Source organism: Vipera berus (assembly GCF_964194415.1).
Source record: "Vipera berus genome assembly, chromosome: 1".
In the NCBI taxonomy this organism is placed as follows: Eukaryota; Metazoa; Chordata; class Lepidosauria; order Squamata; family Viperidae; genus Vipera; species Vipera berus.
The window spans coordinates 171857861-171881413 of record NC_138202.1 but is presented as its reverse complement, the minus strand read 5'-3'; positions in this window follow the sequence as shown (position 1 = coordinate 171881413).

Below are 23553 nucleotides of genomic sequence, written 5' to 3'. Positions count from 1 at the left end.
TAATAATAATAATAACAACAACAACAACAACAACAACAAAAACAACAATAACAATAACAATAACATTATTATTATTATTATTATTATTATTATTATTATTATTATTATTATTATTATTATTATTATTATTATTATTATTATTATTATTATTTGCCTATAAGCAAGAACTGGTGGGATAATATAATAGAGAAAGTCATAGAAAATGACAAAGTTAAACTGCTCTGGGACTTCAGAATTCAAACAGACAAGCATCTGCAATATAACACCCCGGACTTAACAATTGTTGATAAGAAAGACAAAAAAAGTCTGGATAGTGGACATGGCAGTGCTTGGAGACAGCAGAATAGACGAAAAAGAACTGGAGAAGATAACAAAATACAAAGACCTACAAATAGAAATAGAAATAGAAAGACTGTGGCAAAGGCAAGCAAGGGTAGTACCAATAATAATAGGCGCCTTGGGTGCAATCCCAAAACAACTGGAGCACCACTTGAACACCATTGGCATTGACAAATTTGTCATTGTTGTTAGCTGCGAAGTCGTGTCTGACCCATCGCAACCCTATGGACAACGTTCCTCCAGGCCTTCCTGTCCTGTACCATCTTCTGGAGTCCATTTAAGCTCACACCTACTGCTTCAGTGACTCCATCCAGCCACCTCATTCGTCATTAGTCAATTGCAAAAGGCAGCCCTACTAGGAACTGCTTCCATCCTGTAACAATATCTATAAGTTATTTATTATTTATTTATTTAATGGGACTTATATGTCGCCCTATCCCCCAAAGGACTCAGGGCGGCTAACAACAATAAAATACAAGTAAAATACAAATATTAAAATTAAAATTAAACTATATCTATAGCCCCAACTACAACCAATAAAACCTTAAAACCATATTAAGAAACCTCTTATCATCAGTCCAGGTCGGCCTGTTGGAAAAGAAATGTCTTAAGGTCACAATGAAAGGACTAAAGGTCTGGGGTCATCCGGAGCTCCAGGGGAAGCTGATTAAATAGGGCAGGTGCCCCGACAGAGAAGGCCCTCCTCCTGGGGGTCGCCAGCCGACATTGTCTAGCCGACGGCACCCTGAGGAGGCCCTCTCTGTGTGAGCACACAGGGCGATGGGAGGTCATTCCTGGGAACAGACGGTCCTGCAGGTATCCCAGGCCTAAGCCATGTAGGGCTTTAAAGGTAAGAACCAGCACCTTAAATCTCACCCGGAGGGCAACCGGTAACCAATGCAACTCACGCAGGAGGGGTGTAATATGGGAGTATCAGGATGCTCCCATCACAACCCGCACGGCCGCATTCTGCACCAGCTGAAGTTTCCGAGTGGTCTTCAAGGGCAGCCCCATATAGAGAGCATTGCAGTAATCAACACGGGAGGTAACGAGCACATGAGTGACCGTACGTAAAGCATCTCGGTCCAGATACGGGTGCAACTGGTGCACCAGGTGAACCTGGGCAAATGCCCCCCTGGCCATGACTCCTATATGATCTTCTAAACTGAGTCGTGCATCCAGGAGGATGCCTAAGTTGCATGCCCTATCAATGGGAGGTAACACCTCTCCCCCCATAACCAAATATGGAACATTCTGGACTACACGAGATGCCGGTACATAAAGCCACTTGGTCTTGGCTGGGTTGAGTTGGAGCCTGTTCTTCCCCATCCAGATTTGTACCACTTCCAGGCAACGGGACATCATATCAAGGGCATCACTGGGTTGGTTCGGGGTAGAGATGAAAAGCTGGGTATTATCAGCATATTGATGATACCTTACCCCGAAACCACGGATGATCTCACCCAGTGGCTTCATATAGATGTTGAACAGGAGTGGAGAGAGGACCAACCCCTGGGGCACCCCACAATCGAGGGGCCTCGGGGTTGACCTCTGCCCCCCTGCCAACACCGTCTGCAAACGGCCCAAGAGGTAGGAGGAAAACCACCATAAAATGGTGCCTCCCACTCCCAAACCCCCGAGATGTCGCAGCAGGATAACATGGTTGATGGTATCAAAAGCCGCTGAGAGATCTAAATGGACCAGGACAGAGGAATAACCCCTATCCCGGGCCCACCAGAGATCATCCACCAGCACGACCAATGCCGTTTCTGTGCTGTACCTGGGCCTGAAACCCGATTGGTACAGATCCAGATACTCAGTTTCCTCCAGGACCAGCGGGAGCTGCCGTGCCACCATGCTCTCAACAACCTTCACAAGAAAGCGAAGGTTGGAGACAGGGCGAAAGTTATTCAAAATAGCTGGGTCCAAGGCAGGTTTCTTGAGGAGGGGCCTCACCACCACCTCCTTCAAAGCAGCAGGGAAGCATCCCTCACTCAAAGAAGCATTAATCACTGACTGGAGCGAGCCTTGTGTGACCTCCCGAGCCGCATAAACCAGCCAGGAGGGACACGGATCCAACAAACATGTGGCGGCACTTAATCTACCCATGATCCTGTCCACTTCATCCGGAGTCACAGGGTCAAACTCCTCCCAAATAATGTCGGCCAGACCCATCGTTTCCCCCTCGTCAGATACTGCCCAGTCGGAGTCCATACTGGTCCGGATCTGAGCGATTTTGTCCAGCAGATGCTGACTAATCTCCTCGGCTCGTTGTCGCAAGGGGTCCTCCCCTGTCCCCTGATTTAAAAGGGAACGGGTCACCCTAAACAGGGCAGCCGGGCGATTATCTGTGGACGCAATGAGGGTGGCGAAGTAGGCATGCTTTGCCACCTCCATTGCCACAAGGTAAGATCTGGTAAAAGATCTTAACTGTGTTTGGTCAGATTTGGACTGACTAGATCTCCAAATGCTCTCTAGGCCCCTCCTCCGGCGCTTCATCTCCCGTAGGTCCACGGAAAACCAAGGGGCCAACCAGGACCTGCGCCGGGTCAGAGGCCACAAAGGCACAACACAGTTGAGAGCCTCAGAAGCAGTCCATTGCCAGGCGTCAACCAAGGTCTCAATCAGGCTGTGGGAAAGGTAGGCAGGGATCAATCCAAGTGCTGTCTGAAACCTTTCCGAATCCATCAGGCGCCTGGGGCGGAACCATCTGGTCGGTTCCACCTCCCAGCAGCAGGAGGTGGCATAACAGAGGCCCAGCTGCAGGAGATAATGATCTGTCCATGACTGGGGTTGAATGGTTGGAGAGACCCCACCCAGACCATTAAGCCACTGCCCGGAGATAAAAATAAGGTTGGGCATGTTTCCCCCCTCATGGGTTGGACCCTGAATAATCTGGGTCAGGTCCATGGTCATCATGGAGGCCATGAACTCTTGGGCCACCCCCGATGCCCCCCAGGGAGGGCAGGTTGAAATCACCCATAAGTCTAGGAAACCATAAGTCTAGGAAACTCAACCGCCAACCCTGAGAGAGCATCGAGTAGCCTGGGCAGGGCCATTGCCACGCAGCTGGGAGAAAGGTACATGGGCAACAGGCCCAACTGACCTCCAGGGCCCCCAGGGACTGACATCCGCCTATCTGAGGGGCAGTGGCCTCCCGCGGACAAAGGGCCTCCTTAATGACAACTGCCACTTCACCGTCCCTACCCTGAGCCCAAGGCTGGTGCAGCACACAGAAACCTGGTGGGCATAATTCAATCAGAGGGACTCCTCCCTCTTGGCCTAACCAAGTTTCCGCCTTCCTCCTCAATCAGTTCCCGAATGAGGGGACCTTTATTCACCACAGACCTGGCATTCAAATAGATCAGCCTGAGCTCAGGTATCTGCCCTCCCCCACCCCTGGGAAAGCAGGTTGAAACCAGAGGGTCAGAGCGCGCCATGGCTCGAAGACAGCTGGGGCGCGATCCCAAATTCCAATATGGCCCTCTGTTCATCCATCTTTCACCATTCCCAATTACCGTGGGGATCGCTCTCCCCACCCCAACCCCCCAGGCCCCATGACCCCCTCGGCCCCCCTACCTAGACTGGAGTAGGTCCGGTGAACCCCCCTATCTTTCCGCCGGGCCTTACATTCTTCCCCCCTCCCTAACCCCTTAAAAAGTTTAAAAAGAAAACCCCGAAGCCTCCTTTTCGTGCCATGCCACCTCTCGGGGTCCCAATACCTGTCATTAATGAACCGGTGGCATATAATACCATCAAACATCCACATCTGCCTATCCCAGGTCCTTGGTAAGAACTCGATAGGTAGACAAAAATGCCAAATCCAGTCTGAACATCTGGCTGACTGTGCAATGAATAATAATAATAATAATAATAATAATAATAATAATAATAATAATAATAATAATAATAATAATAATAATAATAATAATAATAATAATAATAATAATATCCATGGCTGGGCCTGGACGGCTATCGGGTGCAGTCCCTATGGTTATGAGATTACTGGTCTTCAGATTGGTAGTGGCCTAGCCACCGTGAACCAACCCAGGCACCTCCCATCACCAATGATGAGAAGAAATAAAAAAAAATCCATACCAGATTGGTAGTCGCCTGGGTCAACAAGGATTGAGTCAGATGCTATGGCTCCTAGACATCTGCTGAAAAATGGGCCACAGGGCTCAGTTGTTACTGCTGGGGAACCAGAGCGTACAACTGTAAGGCAACTGGAACAAAAGCACAAAACCTGGACAACTGAAGAAAATCGAGAAATCATCCAATGCTACTACCAGGCAGAACCAACAGCCAAGGGATTTCAAAAAAGAATGATGCAACTGTGGAAGGAAAAGGTCTTATCTTGCGGCGATAAGGACGGCGAAGTCTAACTACTTTGCCGCCCTTATCGCGTCCGCAGATAATCGCCCGGCCGCCCTGTTTAGGGTGACTCGCTCCCTCCTTAATCAGGAGGTGAGAGAGGATCCCTTGCAGGGACGAGCCGAGGAGTTTAGTCATCATCTGGCGGACAAAATTGCTCGGATCCGGACCGGCTTGGACTCTGACTGGGCAGAGTCTAATGTGGAGGAATCAGGCGGTCTTGAGCACGTTATCTGGAATGAGTTCGACCCTGTTTCCCCTGATGATGTGGACAGGATCATGGGGAGACTGAGCACCACCACCTGTTTGTTGGATCCGTGCCCCTCCTGGCTAGCTTATGCGGCTCGGGAAGGAACACGAGGCTGGTTCCATGCAGTAATAACTGCTTCCTTGAAGGAGGGTGTCTTTCCTGCCACCTTGAAGGAGGCGGTGGTGAGACCCCTTCTCAAGAAGCCTGCTTTGGACCCGGCTGTTTTAAACAACTACCGTCCAGTCTCCAACCTTCGCTTTCTGGCGAAGGTTGTTGAGAGTGTGGTGGCGCATCAGCTCCCTCTGTTCCTGGAGGAAACTGATTATCTGGACCCGTACCAATCGGGCTTCAGGCCCGGAGACAGCACGGAGACGGCATTGGTCGCGCTGGTGAATGATCTCTGGAGGGCTAGGGACAGGGGTTGCTCCTCTGTCCTGGTCCTATTAGATCTCTCAGCGGCGTTCGATACCATCGACCATGGTATCTTACTGCGGCGTCTCAGGGGGCTGGGAGTGGGAGGCACCGTTTTACGGTGGTTCTCCTCCTACCTCCAGGGCCGCTCGCAGTCGGTGTTGACAGGAGGGCAGAGATCCGCCCCGAGGTCTCTCATTTGTGGAGTCCCTCAGGGGTCGGTTCTCTCGCCTCTCCTGTTCAACATCTATATGAAGCCGCTGGGCGAGATCATTCGTGGTTTTGGGGTGGGGTATCATCAGTACGCTGATGATACCCAACTTTTTCTTTCCACCCCGAACCAACCCAGTGATGCCCTCTCCGTGATGTCCCGGTGCCTGGAGGCGGTTCAGGTCTGGATGGGGAGAAACAGGCTTCGTCTCAATCCCGCCAAGACTGAGTGGCTGTGCATATCGGCATCTCGGGTTAACCAAGTTATTCCATCTTTAATGATGGGGGGGTGAGGTGTTACCCCCCGTCGATAGGGCTCGCAACTTGGGCGTCCTCCTGGATTCACGGCTCAATTTCGAAGACCATATAGGAGCTGTGACCAGGGGGGCTTTTGCCCAGGTTCGCCTGGTGCGCCAGTTGCGTCCCTATCTGGACCGAGACGCCCTACGCACAGTTACTCATGCGCTTGTGACCTCCCGTTTGGACTACTGTAACGCTCTCTACATGGGGCTGCCCTTGAAGACCACTCGGAGGCTTCAACTGGTGCAGAATGCGGCCGCGCGAGTTGTAATGGGGGTTTCCCGATACTCCCATGTAACACCTCTACTCCGTGAGCTGCATTGGCTTCCGGTTGCCCTCCGGGTGAAATTCAAGGTGCTGGTTATCACCTATAAAGCCCTACATGGCCTGGGTCCGGGATATCTGAGGGAACACCTGCTGCCGGCATCAAATGCCCTTCGCCCAGTGCGCTCCCACAGGGAGGGTCTGCTCAGGGTCCCGCCGGTAAGAGACTGCCGGCGGGTGACACCCAGGGATAGGGCCTTCTCGGTGGGAGCGCCTGCCCTCTGGAACCAGCTGCCGGTGGAGCTGAGAACTGCCCCCGACCTTCGATCATTCCGCCGGGGCCTGAAGACCTGGCTCTTCGAGCTCTCGGGCCCAGACTGAGGAGGAATTTTTAATTTGGGGTTCTTTTTAACTGACTACAGGGTTAATTTAATTTTTTTTAATTTGGTTCTTAATTTTTGTATTTTGGATTTTTAATTCCCTGTAAACCGCCCTGAGTCCTCAGGGAATAGGGCGGTATATAAATATAACTAAATAAATAAATAAATAAATAAATAAAAGCACCCAGAAAGTGATGTAACCAAACAACGATTAATGGATCAAAGACGTTTCATCATCCGTAATAAAGTTTTTACAGATGTGGAAATTCAACATCTAGGAACATTGGCTGAAAAGAAAACAAGCAATGATGATGAACTGGCTGAAGAAATTGTTCCAATACCTGAACAAACTGACCAACAAACTGACCAACCAGCGGAAGAAGCCGCATCACAGATTCCCCTGTGCAACAACTCGAAATTGTAGAGCTAAGTAATCAAATGAAAACGCTGAAAGAAAAGATTGAAAACCACATCAAAGAAAACACAAAAAGAAAAGACTGTCTCCCATCCATGAAGTGCATAGCAAACGAGTGAAAGATCTACTAAATGCTGTGAACAACATTTTAACTTCCATCCCATCCAGCACACTGTATGAAACAAACCAACTAATGTACAGTACAGCCACCGTTATAACTGCAGAATTGGGTTATAAAATGCCAAAAAAGAGACCCACTGGAACACCAAAGTGGAAAATTTGACTTGAAAATAAAACAAAAAAACTACGAGATGTCAGCAAATTGAAATACTTGAAAGAAGGAAAACTAAAGAATGAAAAGCTGAAGAATAGTTTATACAAAAAATATAACTTGGAGGAAAAAACAATAATGGAAGTCATGGAAAACCTAAAACAGCATGTAATAGCACCAGCAAAGAAAATTGAAAGACATGAAGGACGAATAAAACAATGTCGTGAAAACATATAGTTCAGAAGAAACTAGCACCTCTTCTATTGGTCACTTGACAAAAATAAAGTCCAAACTACTGTTCTACCATGTAAAGAAAAAACCTTAAACTTTTGGAAAGAATTGACAGTAATATTACGAAACACAAAACTGGGATACCACATCTCAAGCCAGCATGGCAAGATAAACCATACATGGATGACTTAAAACTGTATGCAAAAAGCCACAGTGAACTTGAATCAATACTCAGCGCAGTTCGACTGTTTAGCAGCAACAGCAGAATGCACTTTGGACTTGGAAAGGATGATGGTTACAAATACCTAGGCATATTGGAAGCAGATAACATCTTGAATGGAAAAGTCAAAGAGTCAACACAAAAGGAATACATCAGGAGAGTCCGCAAAATACTAAAATCAAAGCTGAATGGTGCAAATATAATTAAAGCCATTAATACATGGGCAGTCCCAGTGATATGGTACCCAGCTGGAATTATCAACTGGACTTTGGCTGAATTGGAACACCTAGACCGGAAAACATGTAAACTTTTGAATATGCACCACGCTCTTCATCCACGAAGTGACATCGATAGGTTGTACCTGCCAAGAAGAATAGAGGGCAGAGGGCTACTGCAAATCCTCCAAACTGTAGAAGAAGAAAAACAAAGTTTGAATGACTATGTAAATCAAAGTACAGAAAAATTGCTGCAGGTGTGAAAACAGAGAGCATTATAGACATAACAGAAACAAAGGCAGAATATAAGGAAAAACGGCTGGATGACAGATTAAATAGATGGAAAACCAAAGCTTTGCATGGACAGTATTTGAAAAACATGGAAGGAAAATGTGATAACAACTTGACATGGGCATGGCTTAAGATGGGAACCATCAAGAAAGAAATGGAAGGTTTAATACTGGCTGCTCAAGAACAAGCACTACAAACTAATGCCATGAAAGCGAAGATACAAAAATCTACTGACAATCCAAATTGCCGACTTTGCAATGACAAAATTGAAACTGTTTCACATTTAATATGTGAGTGCATCAAAATCGCGCAAACTGATTACAAAGCTAGAAATGACCGAGTTGCTAAACTAATCCACTGGACATTGTGTAAAAAATGTGACTTGCCTGTGTCTGAAAAGTCGTGGGAACATAGGGCGGAAAAAGTTGTCGAGAATGAGAGGGTGAAGATCTTGTGGGACTTCCGAATACAGACAGATCACCATTTGGAACGCCAGATATCGCAGTGATAGAGAACCAAAGCATACAGTTAATTGATATTGCTGTACCAGGAGATGCCAGAGTCAAGAAAAAGATCTGGAAAAAATTACAAAATACCGCAACCTGGCCATCGAAACTGGGTGATTATGGATGATACGTGTAACAGTGATACCCATTGTCATTGGGGCACTGGGAACTATGTCCAAAAAGTTTGCAAAATAATCAAGAAATTGCAGCTTCCTGCAATCACTCCAGCAAAGCTACAAAAAACTGCGTTACTCGGAACATCTTACATTTTAAGGAGATACCTGGTTGATACCTAGGATCCTGGCAGCAACCCGTGTCAACCATTAGTGCCACTCAATTTGAGTGTTCAGTTGACTGAGTTTCATGTTTAATAATAATAATAATAATGATGATGATGATGATGATGATGATGATGATGATGATGATGATGATGATGATGATGATGTTGGAAAGGACCTTGGAGGTCATCTAGTCCAACCCCTTGCTCAGGTAGGAAACCCTATACCATTTCAGACAAATGGCTGTGCAGTCTCTTCTTAAAAACTTCCAGTATTGGAGGATTCACCATTTCTGGAGGCAGGTTGTTCCACTGGTTAATTGTTCTAACTGTCAGGAAGTTTCTCTTAGTTCTAGATTGCTTTTCTCCTTGATTAATTTCCATCTGTTGGTTCTTGTCCTGCCTTCAGTCGCTTTGGAGAATAGCTTGACTCCCTCTTCTATGGGGCAGCCCCTGAGATATTGGAACACTGCTATCATGTCCCCCTTGTCCTTCTCTTCATTAAACTAGACATACCTAATTCCAGCAACCATTCCTTATATGTTTTAGCCTCCAGTCTCCTAATCATTTTTGTTGCTCTTCTCTGTACTCCTTCTAGAGTCTCAACATCTTTTTTACATCATGGTGACCAAAAATGGATGCAGTATTCCAAGTGTGGCCTTACCAAGGCATTGTAAAGTGGTATTAATATTTCATGTGACCTTGATTCTATCTCTCTGTTAATGCAGCCTAGCACTGTGTTGGCTTTTTTGGCAGCTGCAGCACACTGCTGGCTCATATTTAAGTGATTGTCCACTAGGACTCTAAGATCCCTCTCACAGTTACTACTATTGAGCAAGGTACCACCTATACTATACCTGTGTGTTTGGTTTTTCTTGCCTAAATGTAGAACCTTACTTTTTTCACCATTGAATTTCATTTTGTTAGATAGTGCCCAGTGTTCAAGTCTGTCCAGATCTTCCTGTATCTTAAGCCTATCTTCTGGACTTGATATATAATTTCCAGTATTGACTTAATGTATTGTTTATTGCTTATAGGCTTTTCCCCCCTCCTCTTTTAGCAGCTGTACTGTAGCTGACATCTTTGCTAAAGCTCAGCAGTTTCTAATGATATACTGGAATATGTTATTTTTATGACATTTGTTTTGTTGTCCACCCACATGTAATTTACTGTCCATTTCTCAGAACCTTTCATATGATTTGCATAATTCTTTCTTATATGGTTCTAAATATATATAGATATATGGATATAGATATATGGAGCTAAAGACACCATTGCTTTTTGTTTATGTAACTGATAAAAATACATTCTTGCAAGGAATGATGGAGTGTAGGAGATGACTAGGCTGAGCCCAAGGGAGGGGTCAAATGTTTCATCAGTCTTGAGTTCCTGCATGCTCACACAAGATTTAAGTCCAACCCACCTTGAATTCCTTTCTATTCTAATTTCCCTTGATCGTTAATAGTTCAGATTCTTGTAGAGAGTGTAAGCTTGCAATAAATCTTTATACTCATTTGAACTGTCTGAATCTCCTGATTACCCCAGGCCTGACATGAAGCTAACCTAGGAAGGAAAGTTCCCACTGAGGTTTCCACCCATTTGCTGCTATTATTTAATAAATTATGATTTGTTTTTTTAAAAAAAACTAAGACATTTTCATATGGTAATACCTTAGACAGATATGTTTGAAGCATGGATATATCAGTCCACAAGATATTCCAGTGAAGCCTGTAGGACAGAGTGATCCTCAACAATGATCCAGATAGCATATGCTTTTCTCTAGAGATCACAATGTGTATGGATTGTATCACTGATGAGGAGAAGCACTGAACTGCTCTTATACCACAAATAAGGTGAGGTAAACATAAATTTCACAACAGGATACCAAACAGTGCAATCACACGAGAATGCAAGGTGAATCAAATTCAGGCTTATTCCTTTTTTCTCCTGTGAAGTACTAATTAATTTTATTAAAGCCAGTAAATTTAGCTGTGAATGTTTAAGAATCTAATGACTTCCGGAGATTCAGAATGAATTCAGCAATAAGAACTAATTAGAAGGGAAATGAATGCATGAAATATCCCTGGTGAGTAAAGAAAGAGTGTAAAGACCATTAATTGAAATTAAAATTTAACAGTAGCCTAATGCGGCATGGCATAAAGTTCCATCTGCTGGATAGAGACACTAAACAAGAAATATAGGGGGAATATTCCACACTCACCAGCTTTTGAACAAACAACAGAACACAATTTCAGGATGAAAATCTCAGCACACAGTGAGAATGCTGATGTTCACAAGAATCAGTGTTAATGTGATGCTTCCAGTGGTAATTCTTAATCAAAGAGCATCACAAACTGAGATGGAATTCCTTATTCAGTCTGTTTGGAAACTAGACCAGGAACATTGGAGCTAAGTGAACCATTCTATGTCTTGATTACCTACGAGGTAAGAAATAAAAGAGGCAGAATTGGGCAAAGACCAAATCCAATGAAGGCAGAAGAAAACACTCCCAGGGCAAGGAGAAGACCATGAAACAATTTCCCTCATGAAGAGAAAAGAATGTGTCTATGACAAAACAAATAAGAAGCTTATATTCTGATTTGGGAGATATCAGAAATGCTATTTCTGGAGATAATAGTTTCCCTGCTGGGAAAAGGAGAATAGTTCTTTCTCTCTCCCTCTTTATGTCCAGAGCTTCCCATTCATTACACTATGGAGGTAAGAGAGCAACATCTGGCAATGAAAGTATGAACTATGGGGAAAGTAGGTTGACTCAGGGACCTGGCTGTATCACAGCAGGTGGGTGCATTCGGCTCACTTTCTTTGCCAAAGATCATAAGAAACATACCTGTAGGAAATTAAAAAAAAAACATTTAAAATCTCCTCCATTAGGACAATCTATATTTTTTTCTGATTCTTGTTCCAGATCCAGCTAGTAAGCTTGAGGTTTCCCTTGATCACCCACTAATGGTCATACAGATTTTTTGCAGCCCAGATGCAATAGTTCAACTGGCACAATTATATGCCTAATTCCTATAAAAGGTAAAGGTTCCCCTGCACATGTGTGCTAGTCGTTTCCGACTCCAGGGGCCGGTGCTCATCTCCGTTTCAAAGCCAAAGAGCCAGCGCTTGTCCGAGGACATCTCCGTGGTCATGTGACTGGCATGACTAGACGCCAAAGGCGCACGGAACACTGTTACCTTCCCACCATAGTGGTCCCTATTTTTCTACTTGCATTTTTACGTGCTTTCGAACTGCTAGATTGGCAGAAGCTGGGATGCGTAACAGGTGCTCACTCTGTTACATGGCACTCAGGATTGGACCCGCCAAACTGCCGACCTTCTGATCGACAAGCTCAGTGTCCTAACCCACTGAACCACCACGTCCCTTCTGCTTCCTATAGTTAACAATTATTAATAACTGAGAGATCTAAGAATTCTTGGAATTCTGTATTAGCATTGACAGCTTTTCCCATCATGGTTACTCCAGGCAGTCAATAATATTTGGGAAAGACCCAGCTCCCTTTTATCCCAAATGACTTCAGCATAAAGCAAATTATGTAAAAGAGAAATGTGACACAATAGAGGGCTTAGTTAAAAATGAAAAAGAAAAAAATAAAAGTATCCAGCAGTGTCTGGATCCAAATTACTCTCTTTTAGCCACTGTCAAATCACATAAAGATGCCTATAAAATTGTATATTATATAGTAGCAATTTAAATAGTGCTTTTAAGATTGCAAGAATCACTGGCAAATGGTTTTTTGGGGGGAGGAATCTAATTTGCATTAAAAGTGGGACAATGCTGGGAGCTGGAGGCACCCTGTGAACAGGCTTTTAGTAATAACAACAGAAATCTCTCTTGTCACAGTTTTGTTCTTGACCTGGCTCACCTCACATGTAATGACAAAAATGCACCCCTTTTATTGCTAGCTGAGGTTTCCAGGGTTTGCCACTCATTTTCCTATCACTTGCCTGTAAAGTTACCTTTGAGAATTGTGACTAATGATGTACATCCCTCCCTCCCACATAGCCGCTCTCCAACATTGCGGAACATGAACTTTACATGACGGCTTCATAGTTAGGCTTTCTTTTGCCCTGTTTTCTTTTGTTGCCAGGGGTTTCATTCACTCCATTTTTCTACTTTTGGGGCTGCTTTAAGAAAAAAGAATGCAAAGCTTTGAGAATATGGATTGTACAGTTCAGGCCATTTCCTTATAAAGGGCAAATCTGCCCCCTTTGCCAATATTTTACTGCTCAGAACCTCAGGCATCCTGTAAATATTCCAACTTCACTAAATGCTTCTGAGATGTGTCAGTGGAAACAAACAAGGGTTCTTAACCACCTCCACATCTGAGGTGCTTAAAATTCAGCTCATGGATGAAACTTGTGCTTGCCTTAAAAGAGAGAGCCTTAAAAGAGAGAGCCTTGGTGGAGCAGTGGGCTAATGCCTCTTTAAGTAACACCAGCTGCCTGCAATTAGTGCAGGTTCGCGTCCCACCAGGCTCAAGGTTGACTCAGCCTTCCATCCTTCCGAGGTAGGTAAAATGAGGACCCAGATTGTTGGGGGCAATAAGCTGACTTTGTAATAATGCCGCTGGGGGGTGGGGCGAAGGCCCTAATAAGCAGGCATATACATAGAATGAAGGCTACTGCTAAGCTTGTAAGCCGCCCTGAGTCTTCGGAGAAGGGCGGGATATAAATGGAATTAAAATAAAATAAAATAAAATAAAATAAATGTTTGTGGAACTTTGTGCCATCTTTTTCAGTTTTTGCACCTTGCTGCTATGTGGGGAAAAAAAAATCTGAGAAGTGGTGAAGACATCCTAGAAAGGTCTAATATGGGCAAGAAATCTGCTGAAAGCAGGCATCTGCTCTAGCATTCCGTAACAAGCAGTGTTATGCTTCGAAGCTCACAAATATGAACAGGATGGTGATATGCTCCACAATTGTGGTTCTGTAGTAAACATTAAAAGTAAGGTGATGCCGGTGATTCCAGGGGCAAGGGAAATAGAGGTAGCAGGCAAATGGCTCATGCTTACCCCCACATCTGCAGATACTTGTGGTTGCCACAATATGGAGCTGATGGGCACTGTGACTAGGTTCTGAATCAGGATGCTCTTGTTTTGTTTTGGTTGTGGGTTTTTGTTTTTGTTTGTTTTTTGGTTGCTATTCATTCAGCTTTCTTTGAAAATAGACACAATCCAAATGTGCAGCAATCTTCTTAAACACAGTGGGAATTCTGCAGAAGTGCAACATAGTGATTCTTTCAATGCCTTGAAATCAATTCACAGAGAGTGTACGTAGGAAGAAACTTTAGGAAAAAAGTAATTAATTTACAATAGCTACATTTAAAACCCCAGCAGCAAACTTAGCATTTGATTTTAGTGTTTGGGCATATTCTAGAATTATGTATGAAGTGTGTCAGTTAGACTTTGATTTAATACGAAATTCATACCTATACTTCACATAAATCACATTTAATATACACAAATGCACACTCACATGTCATATGTGTGCAATGACTACTTTGTGTCTCTGCATTTAACTTGTTTTTATTGTGTTGGATGTTGTTTACAAGCATTTCATCAATAAATTAGGCATTAGCATTTTAAGATATGCATTGAAATTCAGATGCAGATTAGTATATACAATTAATTCCTTTTTTCAATTAGAACTGGATAGTTATTAAAATGGTGCTAGTTGCCTCAGCTCAAAGTATGTGGGGAAAAATACATACAAATCTGCTTTGAAGTTACAACTGTATGAACTTCAATATGCAGAACATCCATTATATCCAGATTCACATTATTTGTTTTGATGGTATTAGAAATATATCAAAAGGTCACACTTGTGAATGAAAAGGTGAGGAGAATAAATATCGGTTGTAAGTCTACCCTGGAAAATCTCCATTCAAGCTGTTCTCTTACATATATTTGCTGGAAAATTAGAACTGAATAGGGCTTACTTCTGAAACACATACAAAATAACTTTGAGAGGTGACTCTTATGGTGGTTAATTGTCTTAAGATAATCTAAACACATTAAAGTGAATTAATTAAAAACAAAGAATTTTTTTTAAAAAAATCCCCAACTTCCTCAGTGCAATGTTATTTACAGCAGTAAACTTGCTTAAACAGAAATGTTTTTTCTCTTCCTTATCCTTGGTGTCAAATCCTATAATTAAATGAGCAAAATAAATAAAATTTATATATTATTATTGAATTATTACAATTAACAAATTACATTATTTAAAGTATTTAATTATGGAATTAAATGTTTAACCTTCTGAAGTTTCTGTTTCTGCCTAGTGGATAGAAACCAAAACCATAAGTAATAACACTATCTTTATAGCAATAGCACTTATATACCACTTCATAGTGCTTTACAGCTTTCTCTAAGCACTTTACAGAGTCAGCGTATTGCCCCCAACAATCTGTACCCTCATTTTACCAACCTTGGAAGGATTGAAGGCTGAGTCAACCTTGAGCCAGTCAGGATCAAACTCCTGGCAGTGGGCAGAATCAGCCTGCAATACTGCATTCTAACTACTGCGCCACCACAGCTCTTTATTATAAGGTTACAGCAAAAGAGTCTTGCAAAACTGAAAGCACTTCCCCTCCCCCTGTCTTTACCTTCCAGAGAAATAGGAAGAATCCTTTCTGAGATTCTTTCTCCATCCTCATTCCTTCTATGAGCTGAAATATCTGATTTCAGACCATTACTCTAACTACTCTTCCTTTTTTTTCCTCCCAAGGTTATTCTCACAGTCCATTACACCAGTCTCAGTTTCATTTCCTTTCATTTCTCTCCCCTTTATTTCTCTTATTTGCCCAGGTGCTTCATTAATTAAAATAATCTTTTGTCCCATGGAAACCAAGGTCATCAACTGTTCCTGAGACTAGGGACTGGGCATTGCATAAAAAGCCTGCCAAATAAGCATATTGGGGAACATAGTTGCTTACATAGTTTTGTGTGTGGGACATTTAACTTTGTACTGGGAAATTGTTACTTGTGTATCCAGACTTGGTTTCACTCTTAACCATGCCGATACTTTGTAACTAATAAACATGTCCTTTGAGGAATTTGCAAGCCTTGGAGTTCTGCTTTGTTCATCTCTTGTCTGTCAGAACCATGACACACTGGGCATACAATACAAACCTGCAGAGTCATTGTAAAATATCAAACGGAAAAGAGCTTCTAGCTAGTGTGTTTCTCTGCCATGTACAAATTAACCATTTGGAAGTTGACTTACTAGAAAATAGTAACTTTTCATCTTACTTATAATGTAAGAATTCCCTTTTAGAGGCAAGGAAATTGACCCCCTCTTTCTCTGTTTACTACTTCACCATTTATTAGATATATTTCTCAAGCCTGCCAATTTTTTTTCTTATTATTTATGGGCTGAAGTCTCTTGCAAATTGCTTTTAGTCACCCAATCCATTAACAATGGCAAAACATACAGTGGTGCAGCTTGACATTCTTAATGGATACTCAGAAGCAGCTTAATTTATTTGCTTATTAACATTGTTATTCCAGTGACGCTTTGGGATTATGAATGCCATGTGCTGATTCTTTTGACAATACATAATGATCCTCATCATTGTGAGGCTGATGAGTGGAATATAACCTGACCAGTTCATTACAAGCAGGGAGATTTGACTGTATTAATGAATGTATTATTTACACTCAGACAAAAAGGTCTCAATTGAACTCTGTGTAACTGTTTTAAAGGTAGTGCAATTACTCATTCAACAAGGTTAAACCCATGTAATAATGAATACATCTTCCTTTCCTCAAGGATAAATGCTGAGACATCACTCATATCATTTCTCCTTGTCTAATTACCCTTTTGATCAGGGTGTGTATCTCTGCAGATGGACAAGTAATGTAGCAAATGTCACCCTTAATGCACCTTTTAAGAACTGGAGCGAATTCATGCATAGTTTACCTCTACTGAGCTTTTATGGATTTACATCAACAGTGAATTTGTCAAAGTGACTTTACCTTGATAGTCTGCTTTGCTACCTCATTATTTTCAGGACCCATTATATGAAGGACAGACGATAGAGAGTTGTAAAATTTTGAATTATCTCTGTAGAGTCATTTTTAAATAGTTTGAAAAACAATGTTCATTTTCACTGTACTTATCTCAGTGACAAAATGTGATTTCTGTGCCTTGATAACTTCTCAAAATTCTTTGAGATTCTTAACAAGCATCTAGGAAAGAAAGATTTGCTATCTTACTTGGATTTTCAAAAGTCTTTGGACAAGATTCTTCGAAAAAATGTAAAAATTGTGGCATAAAAAAGTTCTTTTGAGGATTAATAACTGGTTCAGATATTAAAGGGGAGAGAGAGAGATGAGGGAGAGAGAGATGAGGGAGGGAGAGAGAGAGAGAGAGAGAGAGATGAGGGAGAGAGAGATGAGGGAGAGAGAGAGAGAGAGAGAGAGAGAGAGAGAGAGAGAGAGAGAGAGAGAGAGAGAGAGAGAGAGAGAGAGAGAGAGAGAGAGAGAGAGAGAGAGAGTGTTTAGATCAACTATTCCAATGGAGGGATTATACAGTGGTGTTTTAGAATCTGGATTTGGACCATTTTTCTAAGTTGTTCATAAATTCTCTAAAGAGGTTCAAATGTTGGGGCAACTATACACCCATTTATTTAGTCTCACTACAAAAGAACAGGTTCTCACTGAACAGGGAGTTGAGGGTGAGTGATCAGGATATATTCTTGAGGACATTGCTGGAAGCTGCTGTGAGAAAAGAAAATGAGGCTTCCACAAGGTAGGCCTATTTTAATTGGGTGAATATGTGTGGAGATCCACATCAGTTATTTTTCAGCCATCTCACAAGAAAGTGTCCACCAAGGGTGCTCTGGAGAAGGGTCCCCTTAGTGCCCTACTTGGAGAGCTTGTGGAAAAAAAGATTAAAAAACAATGTTCTCCAGTGCTCTGAGAAAGTTTGTTTGTCCTGCCAAGATCTGAAAGGCAGTGAATGACCCTAGGAAGTGATGAAATGTGCATTGTGGCATCACAAACTTTGCCCCTTCTGTACTTGCATATAATGTCATAATGCTAACAAAAAAAGTGATGAGTTTGAGTCCATTTATTTTGTTAATTTGGTGGTATGGTGATTAGGTATGAATGATTCCAATTTTTTGTCTTTTCCCAACTCACTTTTCTGCTTTGAAATAATTCCCAGTGCTTTGTTTAAGCAGTGAAAAACAGTCTTCAACATTTGTTTCATAATAAATATTAGGTACTAAAAACTTATGGTCACAAAAATTAATAAATAAAAGAAGCCAAAATGCAGCTTAGAGCAGATCTTTAATACAACATCTCTGACAGCTTATTGAACCTCAACTCTCAAAGTGGTCCAGAGGGATCACTGGAAAAATGTCAGCTGAAGCAAGATTTTGGATGAGGCTTATGAAAGGGCATCGTGTCCAAATGTGTCCTTCAATTTTTAGGTATATTTTTTCCCCATACAAAAGGAGCTTGGCTTTCTCTACCCCATTCTCAGGGTTCTTTTGAATGTCATTCTGTTATTTTATTCCCCTTATTTTTGAATATATCTTATTGTTGAATGGGGGCTGTGATTGTTATATTTATGGGTATGTGTGTAAAGCTGATAGGGAGGTTCCTATGATATTTCGCTCTGTCACTCAGCTTTCAGGTCTGAGAAGGGGAGATACAGAAGTAGTTACCACTGATGAAAGAAAGGAACATAAGTGGATGCTTATGTAAGCAGATGCTTGTAAAGTTGTCTGTAAAATGAAAGACAAAATATTCACACTATTGCCAAAGATTATAGCAATTCTGATCAAATGCTTTGCTTCAATAAATTCCCATGTAAAAAGAAGGTGACACAACCCTTGACATGGTATAAAATTAAATACAACCTCCTTCTGAAGATTTGAATGCACACTTACTATTTATGAGTGGTTGTTTATAGATTCAAAGTGAAAATACAGTGAATGGTTGATCAAAGGGGTACCTCTACTGAAAAAGGTCACCAATCTTTTGGTGGGTATGGACTGCAAGAAAGTGATTCATGAATGGAGAGAGAAGAGCAGCATAATTATGAAAAGTGGGTGCTTTGCCTTTTCTTTATTGCTTTTGGGAAGGGCAGAAAGAATTACCTTTGCTTTCTAAGCCATTTGTTATTATTTATTTAGCATGTGGCATACAATATCAGGGAAATCTGCTAGGTACACAATGCAGTCCTGACAGCCTAGATTTCTAGTTCATTCTGTTCAGTGCTTGCACATCTATCCTTGGTGCATCGTGGTGTGTGTGTGTGTGTGTGTGTGTGTGTGTATGTGTGTGTGAACTAGCTTTACACTAATTAGCTAATGGTGTTCGGGTTTTTGGCTCTTCCAGGCTCCTTCACTGATCTCGCCTCACCTTGTGTCTGGCTAGGTCCAGCGCTGGATTCCACTCTCCATACACACAAATTCAGCTAGGCTTTTCCCACTGCAGTGGTACCCATTTATCTATTCATAATATTGTGTGGCTTTCAAACTACTGGGTTAGCCGGAGCTAGGGATCAGGTGATGGGAGCTTACTCCATCTCACAGAACCAGCCTCAAACCGCTGGAGTGCAGACCATTTCTGGCTAGCAGTTCCAGCATCATTAAGCCTCTGTGCCACCATGTCTCCCTAAGCCATATTAAGCTAATTTAAAACTATATCACAGATGTTGTGGACTTCCCTTCAAAGTGTCAGTTTTTTCCTGTTAAATAATTCCAATCAACACAATGTAAAAATACTGATTGTGAAAATAATGATTATTCTCCTAGTGTAATTTTATTCTTTTGAAAAGCCATTTTCTTTCCTTTGATTCTCCTTATATATTTATATTCTTTCCAATTAACATCTTGAGGTTCCTCACCTTACCCAGAGTTTCCTTACTCGTTGTTTTTTTTTAATCTCTTGCATATGTGACACTAAAGGCAACTTGAAGTCAGGCTGAGTAGATTGATTTACAAGTTATAACTTTCTGCATCCATATTTCTCCAAGACAGATGGACAAACAGAATATTGTTCAGCAGAAGGTTAATCCTTCTTTGAGAGGGCAATGAATAAAAAAAAAAATCCAAATATCACCGCTTGAGAGAAAGCTTGTATTGTGGCCAATGCTTGCTTCCTGCTGCTGTAGGCCAACACAGTTACTTTTAAAATGTCAAGTTGAAAGAACACATCTGGCATATAGCTATTTCTTTGTTGATGTTTTATTTCTTTCTCAGGTTGGGAAATTAAGCATATGCAAGGTGTATTAATGGAAGAACTGTTGATTCTGCTGAAGGGAAGGGAAGGGAAGGAAAGGGAAGGAACGTGTGCTTTGGTTATATGCCTGCAAATGGCTGAACTGAAAGTATAACCATAATCACATTTTCCATGAGGTAAGTTATCCTTTTAAAGTCAGTGTTCTCCCTGGCACAAAGAATTGGAAACTTCTTTAGCCAAATGTGATTATCTTGTCACCTCAACAGAGGGGAAGTAGGATGATCAGAGATCATCCCTATATTTGTCTTCTCCATCAATTCCCATTTCTCATCTTTTTTGTATGTGTGTGGTGTTTTTTTTTTACTATGGAGATATAATGGTAAAAAGAGGAAGACAAGGACCAGCAACAAGGTGGATATATTTGGTTTTGGCAACAATGACCAATAATGCCAAACTGAAGGCAGATCATTCTGAAATGAGTCATTAAGAGTTGAACCTGTTTTGATGGCACTTAATTGGTCAATCGGTAATAAGCATGGCTGTGATGCTACAATGAGAACAGGAGTAGAATGAGGTACCTTCTTCTCATTTGTAACAGATGACACCAGGAACCACCACTGTCCCTTTGAGATATTGTCTGAGCAATTATGGTAGGGAGAGTTTATTCATCTTATCATGAATTGAATGTTCCAGAAGAAGATGGAGCTGGAAAGCTGGAATGAAATACACCCTCCATTGTCTCCATGAATCTATATATACAAAGCTTCTCACTTTAATATTCTAGCTTAGTTTCTTTTCCAAGAAACATCCTGTTGTAACATAATGATCCAATGCATGCTAGAGTGGCAAGAAACCAATGGGGATCCTTTCCTGCCAAGCCAAAGTGGGGGTGGGGGAGGCAAATCAATATGTAAGATACATAGAGTGCCTAATATTTAAAATTCAACTCATGCAGAAGCTACTTTTAGGAGGATTAACATTTTTAAAAAATCCTCAGGTTAGTTAAAAGAAATGCAGGGATATGGGAGAATAATTAAATGTTTAATTCCTCTATCTGAAAGCTGTAGGAAATGTTGAGTATATCTGTTAATTGATTATTGATTATTTAATTTTAAAAATGTATTTATAAAATTGTATATTGCTCATTCCCTGTGCTTTGGGGAACATAAAAATATGATAATAACCATCATAAAGACCGTATTAAAACATAACATAAAAAACATTAAAAATTGAAATAATAAAATACTAAAAGCCCAGGATGAGTAAGCAAGTTTTTCCTCCTCATTTTATAATATGCTTATAGAGGTCAGCATAAACAGTTGATGCCAAACACATCTGGCATTTATAATGTATCTATAAAATAAAAATACTCTTCCATTCAAAATCCAAGAAATTCTTGGGTTCTGCAACAGAACCAATGCAGATTTTATATAACATTCACTCTGCAGTTAGACCCAGTCATTCTTTTTTCAGATAAATTGCCCCAGCAATATAGTCTTGTACCAGGCATATATGTGTTTCAGAGAGCTTGCAATATAACCCAAAGCTATGCAACTATCTTCCTTTACTGCCTATGGATTTGGAACTTTTGCTTGTTTCCTTTATATTTAAATGAGGAGGTGGCACCTTTTCTACTATTATGCTACTGCTTGAACAATTTTATTTTACATCTGCATATTTTTTCAGTTTTCATGGGTAAAGTGCATTCTGTCAGAACTGGAGAGAAAATGAAGGAGCGTGCAATAAGCTTATTACTATTCAAAACTACAATACCTGTCTTTGAGAAAACCATAGTTGCTTTGTATTTATGAGGTAAAGCCTGTCTTTTAAATATGCAGAGCTGGGCCAATTACAAATACACAAAGTGCATATGAGAGGAATGCATATTTAATTTATATAATACCTGGAGCATTTTATGATAAAATGCTTTATAGGAGCGGTGATAAAAATGTCACACAATTCTCATTTATAATCTATTTGTCACTGTGAGTTTTCTACTTAATGGCTAATTAAATTGCCAAGAAAACAATGTCTGGGCAATGCAGGACCCACACTCTGCACTTTAGAGAAAATATTTTGCTTTACTAACTAGAAATGCCTGAAGTTAGGAAAAGATTAGCAACAGGTGAATGTATTTGGGCTCATTTTGGAATAGACTCAGTAAATGTAAGTGCTTTTTTGGTGAGCATTTAAGGGGAAAATATGCTGTGGGGAATTCTTTTTCTTTCAATTTGTAATGTTGAGAATGGAACATGTGCACTGTAGGCACTTTGGTCTTCTGCACATACATCCATACATCATTTACATCCTGCCCATGGTGCCAAACTCTGAGCATCTCAAGTAGCAAGTACAGTAGATAGCAAGGTAAGTAAAGGTAAAGGTTCCCCCGCACATGTGTGCTAGTCGTTTCTGACTCTAGGGGCCGGTGCTCATCTCCGTTTCAAAGCCGAAGAGCCAGCGCTTGTCCGAGGACATCTCCGTGGTCATGTGGCCGGCATGACTAGACACCAAAGGCGCACGGAACGCAGTTACCTTCCCACCGTAGTGGTCCCTATTTTTCTACTTGCATTTTTACGTGCTTTCGAACTGCTAGGTTGGCAGAAGCTGGGACGAGTAACAGGCGCTCATTCTGTTACGTGGCACTCGGGATTCGACCCGCCAAACTGCCGACCTTCTGATCGACAAGCTCAGCGTCCTAACCCACTGAGCCACCACGTCCCTGTAGATAGCAAAGAGAATGCTTAATTGCTTCTCCATTTCATTACCATCTTTATTTTACTTTATGTATGAGTAAGAGCTTGTTTGGTGTACAGGTTAAAACACCAGACTAGAAACTAGGACACTGTGAATTCTAGTCCTACCATTGGCTGGGCTTTTGGCCAGTCACTCTCTTTTAGCCCTAGGAAAAAGAAAAATGGCAATCCACTTCTGAAAATTTTGCAAGGCAGGGTTTTTTTAAAAAAAATATTGTAAAATATTCAGTGATTAAAGTGCAACAGCAGAAAAAAAAATCTATGGATGACCAGCTTTCCCATCTCCCAACCCTTCTTATGTAAGTGTATCTGAGATTGACATGAGCTGTTTTCATTGCCTTTGCATCTGTGCTGCCTCTCCCCCTCATCGCAACTCTTCTTGCATGTCCAGCAGCCTAGGCAAAATAAGAAAGAGGAAATAGACCAGAGTTAATTACCAAGAGAATAGCTGAAATCATCTAATGCCTTCCAAGTACACAGGAGAGGAAGAAAAAAAAAATCCTTCACTTCAGCAAGTTGCTTGTTTTTTTTATTTTCTATGACCTATCAGTTTCAGAGAGTGTTAACTGCCTTAAAAATGGATGTTTTCTGTCCTCAAGAATAACAGCTGCTTATTGAGATTTTA